This window comes from Raphanus sativus, chromosome 4, assembly GCF_000801105.2.
Source record: "Raphanus sativus cultivar WK10039 chromosome 4, ASM80110v3, whole genome shotgun sequence".
NCBI lineage: Eukaryota > Viridiplantae > Streptophyta > Magnoliopsida > Brassicales > Brassicaceae > Raphanus > Raphanus sativus.
In genome coordinates, this window is record NC_079514.1 from 28381060 (window position 1) to 28398064 (window position 17005).

Below are 17005 nucleotides of genomic sequence, written 5' to 3' on the forward strand. Positions count from 1 at the left end.
ATCGAGTGTATAAAGTTTATCTCTGTTAGACATAAAAAAAAAAATGGTATCCCAATTCTTTCGTCGATGATTTTTGCTCTCTTATCTTTGCTTCTTGGTTTCAAATATTTGATACACTTAATGACATACTCGAGAAAAGGATCGTGGCTGCATCAAATGGAATACATCACTGACATTTAAAAGTTATTTTTAATATATAAAATGCAGATTTTATTGATTTATGATAATGATTTTGTGCTATAATAGTATAGATGACCGCTCATGAAAAACTATAGTGATGTAATAGTTTTTCATACATTAATAATATGATCTCTTTCATATGATACATCTAAATATGTAAAGCTTCAAATTAAAATTAATATTATCTTCATATATGTTAGAATTTTGGAATTTAGATTAGCGCCGCATGTAAAATATATTAATACTTGTACTGATGTAATAGTATGTGCAACGTGGATCATCATGTAATCTTTTTCTTTCATGAACTTTGTTTTTCGAGTATGTTCAATGTCACAATTGGTAATTATTTAAAACTTCTGGTGCATCTATTGTTTCTCAAATGTTGATGGATTCTGATGGCGTTTGAGAAAATATATATAAAAAACAATGTCATATAGTTTATAAGCAATGAAAATCAGTTGGGTTTATTTCACTTTGTAGAATACCAATAATATGAAAAGTCAACGTTTACTATAATGCAATGACATTTTTTTGTTAAAATTTCATTAATTATAATTCTGAAAACATATAAATGATTCGATAGTTCTAATGTTGTTAAGAGTTAAAGATAATTAGATAATGAAAGTTTGTTGGAATAAAATATTTCTTAGAATAATAAAGATAATTAAAAGTATAGGTTTTAAATATGGCAATGTCATATCTCTGTAAATACTTGTAAAACAGAATGAACCTCAAAAAGGCATTTTGTTTTAATAGTATATATTATTATATTAAGTTATATAAAATAATTATTAAATTTAATTAACATCAAATATTTTTGGATAGTAATTATATTTTGGTTAGTTTGAATTATAATTGATATCCAAAGTTCCTAACTCTTACTAAATCATATCAACTAATTTTTATTCTCCCTATCATTGTTCAATTCATTTTCTTGAGGTAGGCATTGTGAAATCTTCATCCAAATCTTAAAAAATCACAAATTAAAAAAAATTATTCGGTATTACATATAATAAAAATGGGAAAATCGCATAAAAACCCTCAAAGTGTCACTTACTAGCACTTTAAACACTTAAACCCTGAAGTTTTTTCACTAACACTTTTAACCTTCAAAGTGACATTTGTATCATAAAAAACCTCCAAATCAAAAAGTTGACCGGTTCAGCAGGTAATTTTTCAAAAATAATTATTTAATTAATAAAATAAACAAAATAAATAAATAAAAATCCAAAAATAAATAAAAATCGAAACATTTAATAAAATTTACAAAAATTAAAAAATTAAAAAAAAAATTAAAATTTTAGAAAATTAAATAAATATTTTTAAAATTATTTTCTAAAGTATTAATAAAATAAAATAACTAAAAATTAATAATAAATAAAATTACTCTCAACATTTTATGTATTTATCTTCATTTTTTGGGATATTCATCAATAATGTTCAATAATTAGTTATAATCAAGTTCGCCAGGTTAGAATACAAAACAGATTCTTATAACATAATTAAAAAAACTTAAGAAATAAGTAAAAGTTGTAGTGAATTAAGAGAAATAGTGAATTGGTTGTATTGTTCATATTCTTATTCCATAGAAAACAATACATACATATAGGTACACCAATCTAGGGTATAAAACTTTCTATAACATTGACGTTTGGGTCTATGATGGACATCCATACAATTATTCATAACACTCCCGCTTAGATGTTTATTATACATAAATATTCCTAAATCGCATAAGATGCTGCCTCATTAAAAAGCTTACCAGAAAATCACAGTGGGAAAAACCATGGTTAAGGGAAGAAGAATGCAGCGTGTATTTATTCCCCCTGATGAGAACATTACAATCTAATGTGATGAATTAACTCTTCAGTCTTGGTTTGGACCGGTTCAATTCTCTTGACAGATTTGACACTCTTCACTAAAACTTGAACAACTTGATGACCGTAGGACTAAATGACTTCAAACAACTTAGAAATAAAAGCTAACATCCATGTATTTAGGCACCAGTCTAACTATGGTAAGATGGGAATATCGAGCGGTGTTTGGGATATTGGTAAAAAATTGGTCTTTTGAGATAACTTTTACATGTCCCACGAAAACAGCCACATCTCGAATTCTATAATCTAGAATGACTTGATTCAAATTTGAGATGAAAGTAGACTCAAAGCTCTTTCTCTGGATGCCAATTCCATCTAGAAGGTCTTTTTCGATTGGCAAACTTTCATCCTTTTTCTTCAAATATGATTGATCTTGATCATTGTATTCTGCTTCTCTCAATGTCAAAATGCATTGGAAAAGTGGTAGATCTTCCAAACTTAAGTGATAACATTCCTCTTTAGGTATCTATAATTTGCGTGTTTTTTGTTGTTTCGTTAAAACCTTGACATAGAAAAACCCAATGGGACAAAACCCATGATAATAAAAAAGAGTACAACTACGAGCATTATCATATTTCTCCCCCTGAAAACATCATCTTTGGGAGATGTATTGTCTTCATATATATTTTTCTTTTAAGAATTGGTATAAGCATATCCTTAGTGATAAAATCGTTTGATTGTTAGATAATCTCTTAGACCATTAGGCATATAGTCCATATCATCCCTTTCACACAAAAGTTCATATCTTAGTCTATTAGGACTCCATATCCGAATTTTCTTTTATAGACAATCTTCTAAGCCTTCAATTACATACGACTTATTCCTTTTCATATAAAATTTACTAGTATGACCATTTTTCTTATCATACAAAATAACATTTTTCAATCATGAAAGAGCTTAGTAAATTTCTAATATCATGGTACTTCATGACCAATAATTATTTTCTTCATATGCTCAATATACTTACGCGGTAATATTATCGAAAACTAGCACTTACTGCTTCTAGCATTCCAAATAATTATGGAGTTTACTGTTTCTTGCATTTTATATCCTTTTGGATCATTGACATAATACTCATTTTCCACTGGCTTCTTGTCAGATTAAAGAAACTTGAAAATTGAGGCTTCCACCACATGATCCTGATGATAGCATCGCTGCAGCTGCTGCTGAAGCTCTAGACGGGGGTGCTGGACCCAGAACTTTGGCTGATTACAACCATCCATATCAATACCACACCAACATATCTGTTATTCGTCCTGTAGCTTTTCTGAGGAATGATTTCGAGCTAAATCTCCAATACTTTACACTCGTGGGATAGACACCCTACTATGGATTAACACACGAGAATCCAATGGACCATATGGAAAGATTCGAGGATCTAGTTACTGCCATTAAACCGATGGAGTCCCTGAGGACTATCTATTCTATAAGTTCTTCAAGTACTCACTTGCTGGAGAAGCTTCGCATTGGCTTAAGCAGCTGCCACCATGATCTCTTACATATTGGGCCGACATCAAGAACGAATTCCTGCGTAACTTCTTTGATGAGGCACGCGCCGAGAACTTAAGGAGTAAGATTGCTACATTCACTCAGCAACCCACAGAATTATTCAGAAGCGCATGGAACAAATTCAAGTCCTATAAAAGAGATCATCCACACTATGGATTTAATGAAGTGCAGTTGTTCAACACTTTCTTTAGAGGCATCACACTGACATATCATATTGCTCTCGACAAATATAATGAAGGAAACTTCAACACTAGGAATCTAAAAGAGTCTGCTAGAATTATTTAAAACCTAGAATCCTACACAAGCACCAAATAATCTGATTTTGGGAGGAGAGACTATGCTGCTACCCTTTGGAAAGAACAAATAGATGATGTTAAAATCAGGTGAACCTCTCAGAGGACTTGGAGATTGCAGATGCCAAAGGAAACAAATACAATGTTGGGGTCGGAATCGGACAAGGCAAAGTTGGCATCCAAATATCCGTAAAAAAATTATTAACTTAAAAATTTCTACGTTTTCGAGAAAAAAAAACTTATACGAAAAACTTATACGAAAAAACTCGCGGGAAAATCTTGTTTAAGACAACGATTTCTTAAAACAACGATTTCTTAATTAACAACTTAGGAAATCAACGATTTCTTAATCAACGACTTAGGAAATCAACGATTTCTTAATCAACGACTTAAGAAATCAACGATTTAAGAAATCAACGATACGATATTATCGAGGGTCCAAAAATCCGCAAACAAACATCCTAAAAGCATCGTAACATCGCAATGGTTTCAGACGCTTGGACAATAGATTTCAGTCCACGGCACAAACCCGGTCGCGATGGCGATCGGGTCACGAACAAGAGCTCGATTGCTATAGCGATCGGATCACGGAATCACGTTCGGTCGCTAGTCGCTATAGCGACCGAGCCACGAGCATTCGTACATCGATCATTTTCCGAAACGTCCAAAGTCTTCCAAAACGACGATACGACGTAAAACTATGCACTCTCGACTATCCATATAACAATCCTCCGCAAGCCGCGGCTAACCATTTCTTGATCTCTCGATCAAATGGGATCGTCCGTTCGGTTTATGATGAAACCACAGAAACTTAATTTTATCGGAGAAATCGTAACAAACATCCCAAATCAAAAGACGGCCCAAAGGGTCCTAAACTTGATTCGAGGCCCACTTACGATTTCTTTAAATCCCATAAATCTTATGACGGTTTATGCTTGGAGGATAAACATCAGTATCCGCGGATAAATGGAAACTTTCCGCAGATAATCATGAAGATCGGAAAATGGATTATTTCCATTTTTCGGACTATGACGGCTTAAGAGCAAAAGAGGGAAGCATAAACCGACCTAGTAGAGAGTATATAAGGAGTTCAAGAGCGAGAGGCATAGAGAGACGTTTTTTAGAGAAAACTAGCACTTAGAGCGATTTTAGGAATTTTTCTGTTTTTTGTTATCTCGAGCTGCGACTCAATTAGGGTTTAGACGCCTTTGGGTATTAGACTAGGGATCTCGCCGACAGCCCTCGTAGCCGAAGTGCTCTTACCTTGTTGTAACGCTCATACGCAGATTCGGAATAAATCCTTCTTTCGCACTTTCTTTACGATTTCTTATTTTAATTCTTGTTATTTTCGTGTTCTGATTGCTTGGCGTGTGGTTTCTCAGATATCCGGGACCTCTGGAAAATTAGGGTTTTCCTAGTTTCCTAAATTATACGAAATCTTGACGGTATGAATACCGGTTCCCACATACAATAGGAACCATGTAAATTGCATCGGAACATTCAGCAATTCATCTTACCAAAAACCACCATTGCCAACATAGGAGAGGAGGATCGAAGCAATGGTTGATAGAATTATGGAAGGACAGCTCAAGCTGACACTGGATTTTAATGGTAAGATAGATGTTGTATACAACAACAACCTAAACTCGAAACTTGAACCTATGAATGTACGATTGAAGAAAGTAAAGGTTCAAGTAGTTCAGACAGGAGAAGCTGTTAAAATGAAAGAGACCTTCATCAAGGGTAAAGGAGATGAATCACTGAAGCATCACGTGAATGCCATCATAGAAGATTTATGGAAAATAATCAAGGAAGAAAAGCTTCAGGAGGGAGATTTTGAAGTTGAGAGCTGCATGAGCTTTGGCAGTTCACACTGGTGTCAACCGACGCCAAGTTATGAACATCGACCGATAGAGTAAGAGGAACATCGACCGATAAACACAGAACAGCATTGATTGACGAAATCAGTTGCATCATGAGAGGTTGTAAGGATTAAAACTCACGAGGAATTCGCAGCAGGACACCCATATCCACCTAAACCCCATAAATTCTTAAGGAGAAACATCAATCGATATAATGATCCAGACATCGATCGACATACACAGAGAAACAACGATCGATAGGAGCACCTAGCATCGTTTGACGACCACCTCTCATGTACCGATTGTGTCTACCTAAAATTGACGTAGATAGATTGGATGCACTTAGATACCCATATCAACCTTAAGAACCACCAGCAGACAAAACACAGTCAGCAATCTGAAGATGTACCAGAGAAAATGCAAGTTGATCAGGCTACTGAAACCATATCTTTGAGGAAACGAAAGGAAAAGGTTCATAAAAATCTTAAGAGAGGAGCTAATGTTAAGGAGATGGATATCTTCACTAAAAGGGTTCTCAGGATCACAATGGATAAGCCATGAGGAGGCTTACTTTACCAACATAATGTGGATGTTCTTCGGAGAAACAAAAGAGACTGGACAGGACATAAGAGAATGTTCCATCAGGTCAGAGAGACGATGAACAAGAGGATTACACTGAAGAAGAACAGTGATCCAGGTAAATTAGTAGTACCATGCTTGTTAAAAGGCATTGAATTTCCATGTGCGCTCTGCGACACAAGTTCTTCCGTCAGCATTCTACCAAAGGTGATGACAGACAAGTTAGGTCTGAAGATAGAGGCTTCAGAGGATTCGTTCACTTTTGTGGATTGTTCCAGGAGAAACTCAGGAGGAATCATCATAAACCTTGAAGTGCAGATTGGTAATGCCCTAGTTCCAGTAGATTTTCATGTTCTGGACAATAAGCTGAACTACAATTTTTCTCTACTACTGTGGGAAAGCCTTCTTGGAAAATATCTCTAACCCTCCAAATTTGAGATGCCCAAATCGAAGATACCAAAGCCAAGATTCCTCCTTGTGAGACATTGTGCAATGTCATTTTGAATGTTTAGGAAAAACATTCCATTTCTTGAAATAGGGTACTTTTGTGATGAGATTATTTTCTTTATCTCTTAAAAAAGGCTATTATCCTTTAGACGAATGTCATAACCTTTCTCTAAGAATTGTCTTACGCTCAAGATGTTGGTCTTCATGCACTACAAAAAAGTGCAAGTTGTATCACTTAAATTGTATCAATTAAATTACTATTTTAAATTACTTATCTACAAATGAAGCAAATATACATTATTTAAAATCAATTATAACAACTGATGTTATTAAGAACCAATTTAACATCAATTCTGTAAAATGATATAAGATCTATTAATTTGTATCATTTTAACAAAAGTGATACTATTTTAAAAAAAAAATATATCGCTTAGATAATTGATACATTTATCTATTTTTAACATCACTTGTTAAAATGTTACAAAACTTAGGGTCCGATCGGTAACGGGTGTATCATCGAAATTATTGCTGTAGAAAAAAATTTATAGACTTTTTGCTGTACCTTTAGATTTTATTGCTGTAGAATTTTATGGAAAGCACTAAAAATTGCTTTAGATATTTGGCTCTGAATAGCACTTCTACAGATGTAAATTATTTAAAGAAGTGTAGTTTAAAAAAATAAATTAAAGCTTGATTATTTTGATTTTGGTGCTTTAGAAATAAATGGGGCTGCGGAAAGCACCCACAGCCACTACCAATCACACCCTTAACATCAATAATAAATTGATTCAAACAAAATTACGCACTTTATTTTTAGTACTAATTTTAATTTGCATTATTTAAAATATTTTTCTAGTATAAAGATATTTTACAAAATCAGCCTGTGTAACTAACACTGCGATTCATGTGGTTTTAGTCATTATTTTTAGGAATTGGAAAAACAAGACACTTTTCCTGTTTGTTTGTCCAAATAAGATTTTTGAAACTTTTGGTCATTTTGGACAGTTTTTGCCCTTGTATTGTGAAAAAATAGTAAACTAAAGTTAAAAAATATAAAAAATATAGAAATCATTAGAAACCAAAATATACATACATTTCTGTTTAAATATTTTTTTTAAAAAATATGGAACTATGTTTTATTTAATGTCAAAGCTAGGATAGAATACTTATTCTAGCCATCTACGTAGTGTACAAATCGAATACAAAGTATTATACATAGGTTTACCTCGGATAGAAAATATAAACTATAGTTTCTTTAATAATCTACCCAAGATAGATTTTGTGTCGTATTATTCTAGCTAGATGTCTTCAATCTACAGACGGCTTTTTTACAAGTTCTACCCATGACTCAGTGAAATACCTTTTGTTTTTTTCACGTCATACCTTGTTATGCCTTTTACTTTATAATAGCCTAAGGCATAATGTAGTTTCCACTCTCTCTACACCTTTCTGCCTTAGGTAGGATGTCTATTCTAGCCAAATATAGTAAAAATGGAAACTTCCAAATTTCGTGGTCATATGTTTCCTAAATCTATCCTAAATATCTCTAAGTATATTCTCCCCACGATTTTCTCCTCTCTTCACACGATCTCTATCTCTCTCGTTCCTCTCTCATCTTCATCGAGAAACATCTCTTCTATCAACCAACACAAGATGGTTCTAATCTATGTAAAATCTGGTGTATGGATGTCAAATTTGAGTGACGAGTGGAGTTTCTTGCCAGACAAGCAAAGGCGTGGTCGAACGGTGACATTAGAAACAACTACTTCATTGGAGGAACTCAAGATCATGGTGTGTGAAGATTATGGGGTTGACCCTAATTTGGTTACTGTCGAGTTCAGTTATGAGATGGTGAATCAAAGAGGAAATCCGCCCATTAGTATGAGCAATGATCGACAAGTGAGTAACTTTGTGGGCTACGCAAAGAAGGATTCCTCTACAACCTTGTGTGTCACGTTCTCTGGTACTGGTACTGGTGTAAAGGAAAAGGAACGAGTCAATATCGATTTGAATAAGGAGCTGTGTGATTCAAGTAATGTTGAGGAAGGTGAAGTTCCTGACATAAATCTGGGAGATTTTGCAGAAGCATCAAGAGAGTGTCGTGATAAAAGGAAGAATCATGTCGGTGTAGATGGTTCCGGCGATGCTGGTTTAAAGAGTGAAAACTATGGAGATAGTGAAAAGAAGGAGAAATCCGAAGCTGGGAACCCAGATTTCGTGAAGAAAGATCAACTTTTCCGAAGTAAACGTGTTCTAAAGGCAACAATGGAAATTTGGGCGATGAAGAATAATTATGATTTCATTGTTACCAAATCAACGAAAAAATGGTGGTCTATACGATGTAAGGATAACACGTGCAACTGGACTGTGCGTGCGGAATGTGTTGATGGTTCTACATATTTCATGATCAATAAATGTGTGGGTATACACTCATGTGCTCCTTCAAAGAAAAGCAAATTCAGAAAAATGGCGTCGGCAAGAACAATTGGGAAGCTGATACAACATCGATTTGATGATGCTAGTGATGGCCCCAAAGCAAAGGACATCATGCAGTTTATGAGGATGGAGCACAGCTGCGAGATTACTTATTGGCACGCTTGGGAAGCTCGTGAGTATGCAATTGCAGCTGTTAGAGGTATACCAGACGAAAGCTATGCAAAGATACCATCATATTTGCATATGATTAAAGAAGCTAATCCTGGTACACACACTGACTATGAAACTAAAAAGGATGGTAGATTCATGTATCTATTTATCTCGTTTGGGCAATCGGTTAGAGGATTTCAGAGTTCAATGCGCAAGGTGATTGTTGTTGATGGAACTTTTCTGAAAAATAAATACAAAGGAGTTCTACTTGTTGCTACAGCTGTAGATGGTAACTCCAACTTGTATCCAGTTGCATTTGGAGTTGTTGATTCAGAGAATAACGAATCCTGGGAGTGGTTCTTCCGACAGTTGAATGTGGTTATTGCTGATAGTAAAGACTTAGCTTTTGTGTCAGATAGAAATGCGTCAATTGCTAAATCGATTGGAACTGTCTACCCACGATCAAAACACGGAATTTGCATTCATCACTTGCTGACCAATGTGGTTAAATTCTTCAGTACAAAGGGGTTCACTGCCTTGGTCGAAAAGGCATCAAAGGCGTATAGGCATTGTGAATTTCAGGAACGTTTCACCGAAATTGTTGATATCAGTCCGGCGCTTGGAAGATATCTACAGGAGGCTGATGTGAGAAAATGAGCTCGTTCTTTTTTCCCTGGATCCAGGTATGACATCAGGACCAATAACCCTGCCGAGTCGATTAATTCAGTTCTGAGATCACCTAGACAATTTCCAGTAATTCCTTTGCTAGATAGTATAAGAGAATTGTTGACCCGATGGTTCTACGAGCATCGCATGTTAAGCTCCAAACATATTGATCCTTTAACCGTTAAGGTGGAGAAAAAGATTGATAGGAGAATTGTCAAGGCTCGAGGGTTTCAGGTTCTCAAGGTTGACAACTTCAGATCACTTGTTAAAGGAGACATATATGATTGTCATGTTGATCTGGAAGCCAGAACATGCACATGTGGGAAGTTTGATATAGGAAAAATTCCATGCAGACACGCCATTCCTGCAATATATTCTCGAGGTATGGAAGTATATAAACATTATAATTAAGCCTATAAATTTCTGGTATTTTGCTGCATTTAGACATTGCTCGGTCTCTTTTTTGACACAGGTATGGAAGTACACCGGTTTACTGATAGCGTCTATAGCACTGCAACGTGGAGAGATGTGTCATGTCCCTGATCCTGGATATGATCCTTAGGATCGACCATGGTGCAAGGAGATGCACCAGTCAGCTCATGTGACCTAAACACAAGGGTATCATGGCCTGGAAGTAAGGTTAAGGGCATCAGGAAGCTAAGATATAGCTAAACCAAGAAGGAGACAAGTATAAAGGAGCTGTACAAAGTTTATGGCAGCTGGGCGATGCAGTGAGCAAGCTCGACCAGCTAGATGAAGTGTAGTGCAGCTCAGTGTAGCTCACTGAAGAGTGTGTCAGCTCCCTGAGCTGGATGAACTAGCTCACTCAGCTGGGTCAGCTGGGGATCAGCTCAACTCAGCTAGACTGAGTGTTCAAGTCTTGGGCAGTTGGGCCAGGTCCGGACAGTGGTCGGACCATGTGGACCACCCGGGTGTGCCGGTGAGCCGGTGGGCACTTGTGGTTGAACCAGGGGCTTGGGCAACCAGCCAAGGCTTGTGTGTGACATGTCTAGGAGCAGTTAGACATGTCAAGGACGTCTGGTAACTGCCATAGGCGAATGGGTGCAATCTGTACCATTGATTAAATCAATGGACAGAATTAATACCGAAAAGGTGCAACCTTTAGAAAGGTAACTGCCCATTCTTCTATATATATCAGGCAAGTCCGTGCCTTTGCAGGCACGTCAGGGCTTCATTCTTCTTCCTGAAACACAAAGAAAAACAGAGAAAAACAGAGAGAAAGTCGGATGGCAACATCCAACCCCAAGAGTGGGATGAAGGCAGCAAAGAGGCAGTTTTGTGGGCAATCAAGTGGGAAGTTATGAACGACCCTGTGATGGGTTTTCACCATTGATGAACACGTCCCAGGCTTCCTCTACATCCTTACTACACATCCAAATAGCCAAGGAAGAAGGGAGATGACCGGATTCACTCTCAAAGTCCAAGAGCAGCCTTAAAGGCAGTGGTGTGTAGAAAGGCAGTTTCATGGGTACTGAAGTGGGAAGTGACGCACGACCCTTGGGTGGTGTTTGATCATGGATGAACACACCCTAGGCTTCCTCTACATCATGGTAACACACGCAAATGGCCAGAAGAGAATGGAGAAGGCCGGACTCCACTCCCAAAGGCATGTACAGCCTTGAAGGTGGATGCAGTGCAGAAACTGTTTTCATGGAAGTTCCATGGAATGGATGATGGGTGCGACCCATGATTGGTTCTTATCAATACTGGAAGTGTATGATAAGACTTGATAGAGGCGTGCAATGGAGGAGCATGGCCAGACATGATACAGGAAGCACAAGATCTAGTAAGATCAAGTCTAAGGTAACATGTACATATGATTACTTTGTGGTTTATGTTGGTGTCTCTTGAGGTGCATATGAGGCCAAGTGAGGCACGCCCTTGGAGACCATATATTGTGATGTATTGTAGGGATACAGGACCCTGGAGAAAGGGGCGGATCATAGTTGAACTAATTCATCTATATGGGATGGTAATTAGATGCTATACAGCAACTAGTTATTCATGGTGGTTCATGAGTGAACCTGATCTATGGTTTTGCATTACCAATGGCTTCAGGCCGTGGCAATGAGGTAATGGAATCATATGGTATGATAGGTATCAACCTTGGGTTGGTACAGGATTGGCTGAGAGCCATGAAGAAGAGCAAGAGTAACCAGGTTCATTGGGACATGGTTCCATGGCCGGTTAGGTATGTGTGAAGACTCATCAGTTCTGAGTCATGTGGGGTGGTTGGTTGATTGACTCAGGAACTGGTGGGAATTATTAATCCTATTCTATGTTGATCAGACGTGGAGGTACTGAACCATGGAGTGGCCGGTTCAGAGAAATCTCTCCATGGCCTTGGTTGGGCAGGTAAGTGGAGATCTGATAGTTCCTGAAGGAATTGTCAGGATCCGACTTCAAATATCTTTTAATGGGTATTTATCATGAATTATCATGGTGAAAGATTAGTTTTATCTCATTGATTTAGAGGTGGTCAGTTATGGCCATATGGGCTGTTCATGGGCGAGATCAGTATGATCGAGACCGGTTCTGAGAAATCTAATTTGACTATTCTCTTAGTTATGAATTATCATGAATTTTAATTAGTTTTTGGAGCATGTTTGCTTGTGGTTGGTTTTGCAGCTGAAGACTTCCCAAAGGTACTTGGTCTGTGGGGATGGTTGGTTGAATGACTAAGTACCTAAGGGGAGAGTTTATACAGGTATAATGGGGAGTTGGACGAGTGGACGGGGAGCTAGGCAAAGCTACCTCGCAGCTCAATCAGCTGGAAGAGAGTTGGGAACCTCAAGTGAAGTGGTTCAGTTCAGCTAGCTGGATGAGCTAGCTAGACAGCTAAGGCAGCTGAGACAAAGAGCTATCAAGCTCCGTGGATGTGGCAAAGGTATGATCTAGCAATACTGCATAGATCTAGATAGAATGGTTAGGGGAATGGAACCTCAGTTATTGTATGACCTGGATTAGGTTCAGGATCAACCTTGGAGCTAGTAGTAGTTGTGTATACTGACCATGGCTAAGGTGATTCGATCTGACCAGTGTTAGATTGGTTTTAGACTAATGGATAAGTAGAGAATATTCCGCTGTGCATAAGTTGAAAGGATCTAAGCTAGGGAATGACTAAGGTAGTCTTAAGCTAAGGTCCAAGATAGACTTCGCCTTTAGGCGAAAGTATATATAAAGCGCAAAAAAAATTGAGTGGTTCGGTCAGGGTATGGACTGAGCGACGTGAGGCATCGACCGCGGCCTAGCCGGCCGGGTTCGGGTCTTACAAGTTGGTATCAGAGCATGCTTGATTCTAGGATTGTTGGGTTGTGGTTGTCACCCACACATCCAGACAAGTGGATGCTGATGTGATTAATCCACCAGTTTTATTGTTGACTCAGCTGGAGGAAGTTAACAATGAAGCTGGATTGACTGTAAGTCAGCTCAACCCTACTGAGGTTCTAGTGGGGGAGAGCTGAGCTGCAGCTGGAAGGGGAAGTTGAATCCTCTTGTGATGTGAACCGGGCTGATCCAAACAATTGTTGCAAACAATGAGAGGACTAACCGGTTGATTGGGCAGCTGTTTTGGCAGCTAATGATCAAGCTGGGCCAGTAGCTGAGGTGGTCTAGATTGATCCACCAGCTAGGGCAGCTTGGTTAGTGGACTACCTGAGGTTGCTGGAGCACATAGCTCAGATGAGAACTAAGTATTTCTCAGGTAGTGTGGATCCTTTGAGGCAGATGAGTGGAGGTTCTGATTGGGTTGTAACTTCAGCTCAACTCACTGCTCAAAGGTAGAATGTTCCAAACCAAAATTATTTCTGGAAACTGAGACGACCATGGAACCTTACTAGGTGAGCCAAAAGGGAGCTGAGGCAAGATAGGGTATCATGCTTGTGAACGGGAAAGTTCCAAGGTGAACCGGCTTGGCCAAGATGCATTCTCCAAGGGCAAGATCCTGAAACAGAAGGTTGGTTGATCTAGTTATCTGGAAATAATAGACGGATTGGACGGATCTATGCAATGCAAGATCTTTTATGGATGACCTGGACCAGAGAAGTAACATGAACCTGAGAGTGGCTTAGGTTGAAAGAAACGTGCAGCACTCTTTGGGGGTAAGTGTTATCCTTGGTGGCCATTCAAAACAAGTGAGCATTTGCGAGGTTCAAGTTGGTTTAAGGGAGACACTACATGGCTAGTATACGAGTGGCTTGGGATCAGATGGATCAGCTGGGACTCGGTATAAGGCAAGGTAGGATTCCTTAGATCAATTTGAATGGATTGGGAATACGATGTTAAGTGGCTTAGTATGATGGGGATTGAGGTATATTATAAACACTCTTGTGAATGGTATGGGACATTCACAGAAGTGTGACACTTTGGAGAATGGTATGGGACGTTTTCCAAATGTGTGATCAAACCGATATCTTACTCATCTAGGTACTTAATGATCGGGGTGTGGAAACAACATACCTTTCGATACTGGAGCTACACACCGTTTGTGAGTCCAGATATGATCGGAAAGGGGTTGTTTGTATTGGTATAGGGGATGATCCCGGGATTGTGAGTGCGGCCGGAGGCCAAAGGATGCATTCACTAGGCCTTGTTAGGGACATCCCAGTGATGATCCAAGGAAGGGCGATGCCCGTGGATCTGATTGTGGTTAGCCTTAAGAATCATAAAGTGATCTTAGGGATGGATTGGTCTTGGAAAGAATCGGGCCACCTTAGACTGTCACCGGGGAAGGGTGCTGTTTGAGAGTGGGTGTGGACCCCCGATCAGATTCCAAGGATCCGACCAACCTCTGGATGCTTAGTGATCTCAGCGGTCCAGGTGGAAAATATGCTGAGAGGTGGTCATGAGGCCTGGTTGGCGACCATTAACACTAAGGAGGTTGTAGGGGGTGGTAGCCCGGACGAGGATTCGGTTGGTTCAAGAGTTCAAGGATGTGTTTCGGGCGCTGCAGGGTGTGCCTCCTGCAGGGGCTGACCCGAGCATGATCGAACTAGAACCGGGAACGGTCCCAATGTCCAAAAGTCCGTATCGTTTGGCACCAGCCGAGATGGCTGAGATGAGGTCGACTAAGTCCAGTGAGGGACGAGGGTCGCAGCACAACCAAGTCGGAGATTGACCTATGGTTGGATTGAGACGGTGGAGTCCCGGAGTGGACAGGACCAGAATGTGATCGAGTTCTTTAAAGACTTGACTGATACATCGAGTGTCTTGGAGATTGGGTAAATCTACTAAGACTCGAGTATGCAGTAAGTTCTTAAGGACTGAAAATGATCTAGTCATGGACTAGGCTCAGAGAATAATTGACTTGGTGTATACTAGACTGCAACTTGGAAAGTTGAGTTCAGTGACACAAGTATGTTATGGTGTGATATGAAAAAGGAGAAGACCACTTTGTTCGGAATCAAGTGAGTTCCGTCCAAGTGGGGGAGACTTGTTCATACATTGATCAAAAAGGTGATCAGTGAAAAGGAACAAGGATGATGATGCAAAAGAGTTCGGTGGAACCTTTGGCATCAAGCAAGATGACAGCACCACTGGATTCGAGGACGAATCCATTCTAAGTGGGGGAGACTTGTCATGTCCCTGATCCTGGATATGATCCTTAGGATCGACCATGGTGCAAGGAGACGCACCAGTCAGCTCATGTGACCTAAACACAAGGGTATCATGGCCTGGAAGTAAGGTTAAGGGCATCAGGAAGCTAAGATATAGCTAAACCAAGAAGGAGACAAGTATAAAGGAGCTGTACAAAGTTATGGCAGCTGGGCGATGCAGTGAGCAAGCTCGACCAGCTAGATGAAGTGTAGTGCAGCTCAGTGTAGCTCACTGAAGAGTGTGTCAGCTCCCTGAGCTGGATGAACTAGCTCACTCAGCTGGGTCAGCTGGGGATCAGCTCAACTCAGCTAGACTGAGTGTTCAAGTCTTGGGCAGTTGGGCCAGGTCCGGACAGTGGTCGGACCATGTGGACCACCCGGGTGTGCCGGTGAGCCGGTGGGCACTTGTGGTTGAACCAGGGGCTTGGGCAACCAGCCAAGGCTTGTGTGTGACATGTCTAGGAGCAGTTAGACATGTCAAGGACGTCTGGTAACTGCCATAGGCGAATGGGTGCAATCTGTACCATTGATTAAATCAATGGACAGAATTAATACCGAAAAGGTGCAACCTTTAGAAAGGTAACTGCCCATTCTTCTATATATATCAGGCAAGTCCGTGCCTTTGCAGGCACGTCAGGGCTTCATTCTTCTTCCTGAAACACAAAGAAAAACAGAGAAAAACAGAGAGAAAGTCGGATGGCAACATCCAACCCCAAGAGTGGGATGAAGGCAGCAAAGAGGCAGTTTTGTGGGCAATCAAGTGGGAAGTTATGAACGACCCTGTGATGGGTTTTCACCATTGATGAACACGTCCCAGGCTTCCTCTACATCCTTACTACACATCCAAATAGCCAGGGAAGAAGGGAGATGACCGGATTCACTCTCAAAGTCCAAGAGCAGCCTTAAAGGCAGTGGTGTGTAGAAAGGCAGTTTCATGGGTACTGAAGTGGGAAGTGATGCACGACCCTTGGGTGGTGTTTGATCATGGATGAACACACCCTAGGCTTCCTCTACATCATGGTAACACACGCAAATGGCCAGAAGAGAATGGAGAAGGCCGGACTCCACTCCCAAAGGCATGTACAGCCTTGAAGGTGGATGCAGTGCAGAAACTGTTTTCATGGAAGTTCCATGGAATGGATGATGGGTGCGACCCATGATTGGTTCTTATCAATACTGGAAGTGTATGATAAGACTTGATAGAGGCGTGCAATGGAGGAGCATGGCCAGACATGATACAGGAAGCACAAGATCTAGTAAGATCAAGTCTAAGGTAACATGTACATATGATTACTTTGTGGTTTATGTTGGTGTCTCTTGAGGTGCATATGAGGCCAAGTGAGGCACGCCCTTGGAGACCATATATTGTGATGTATTGTAGGGATACAGGA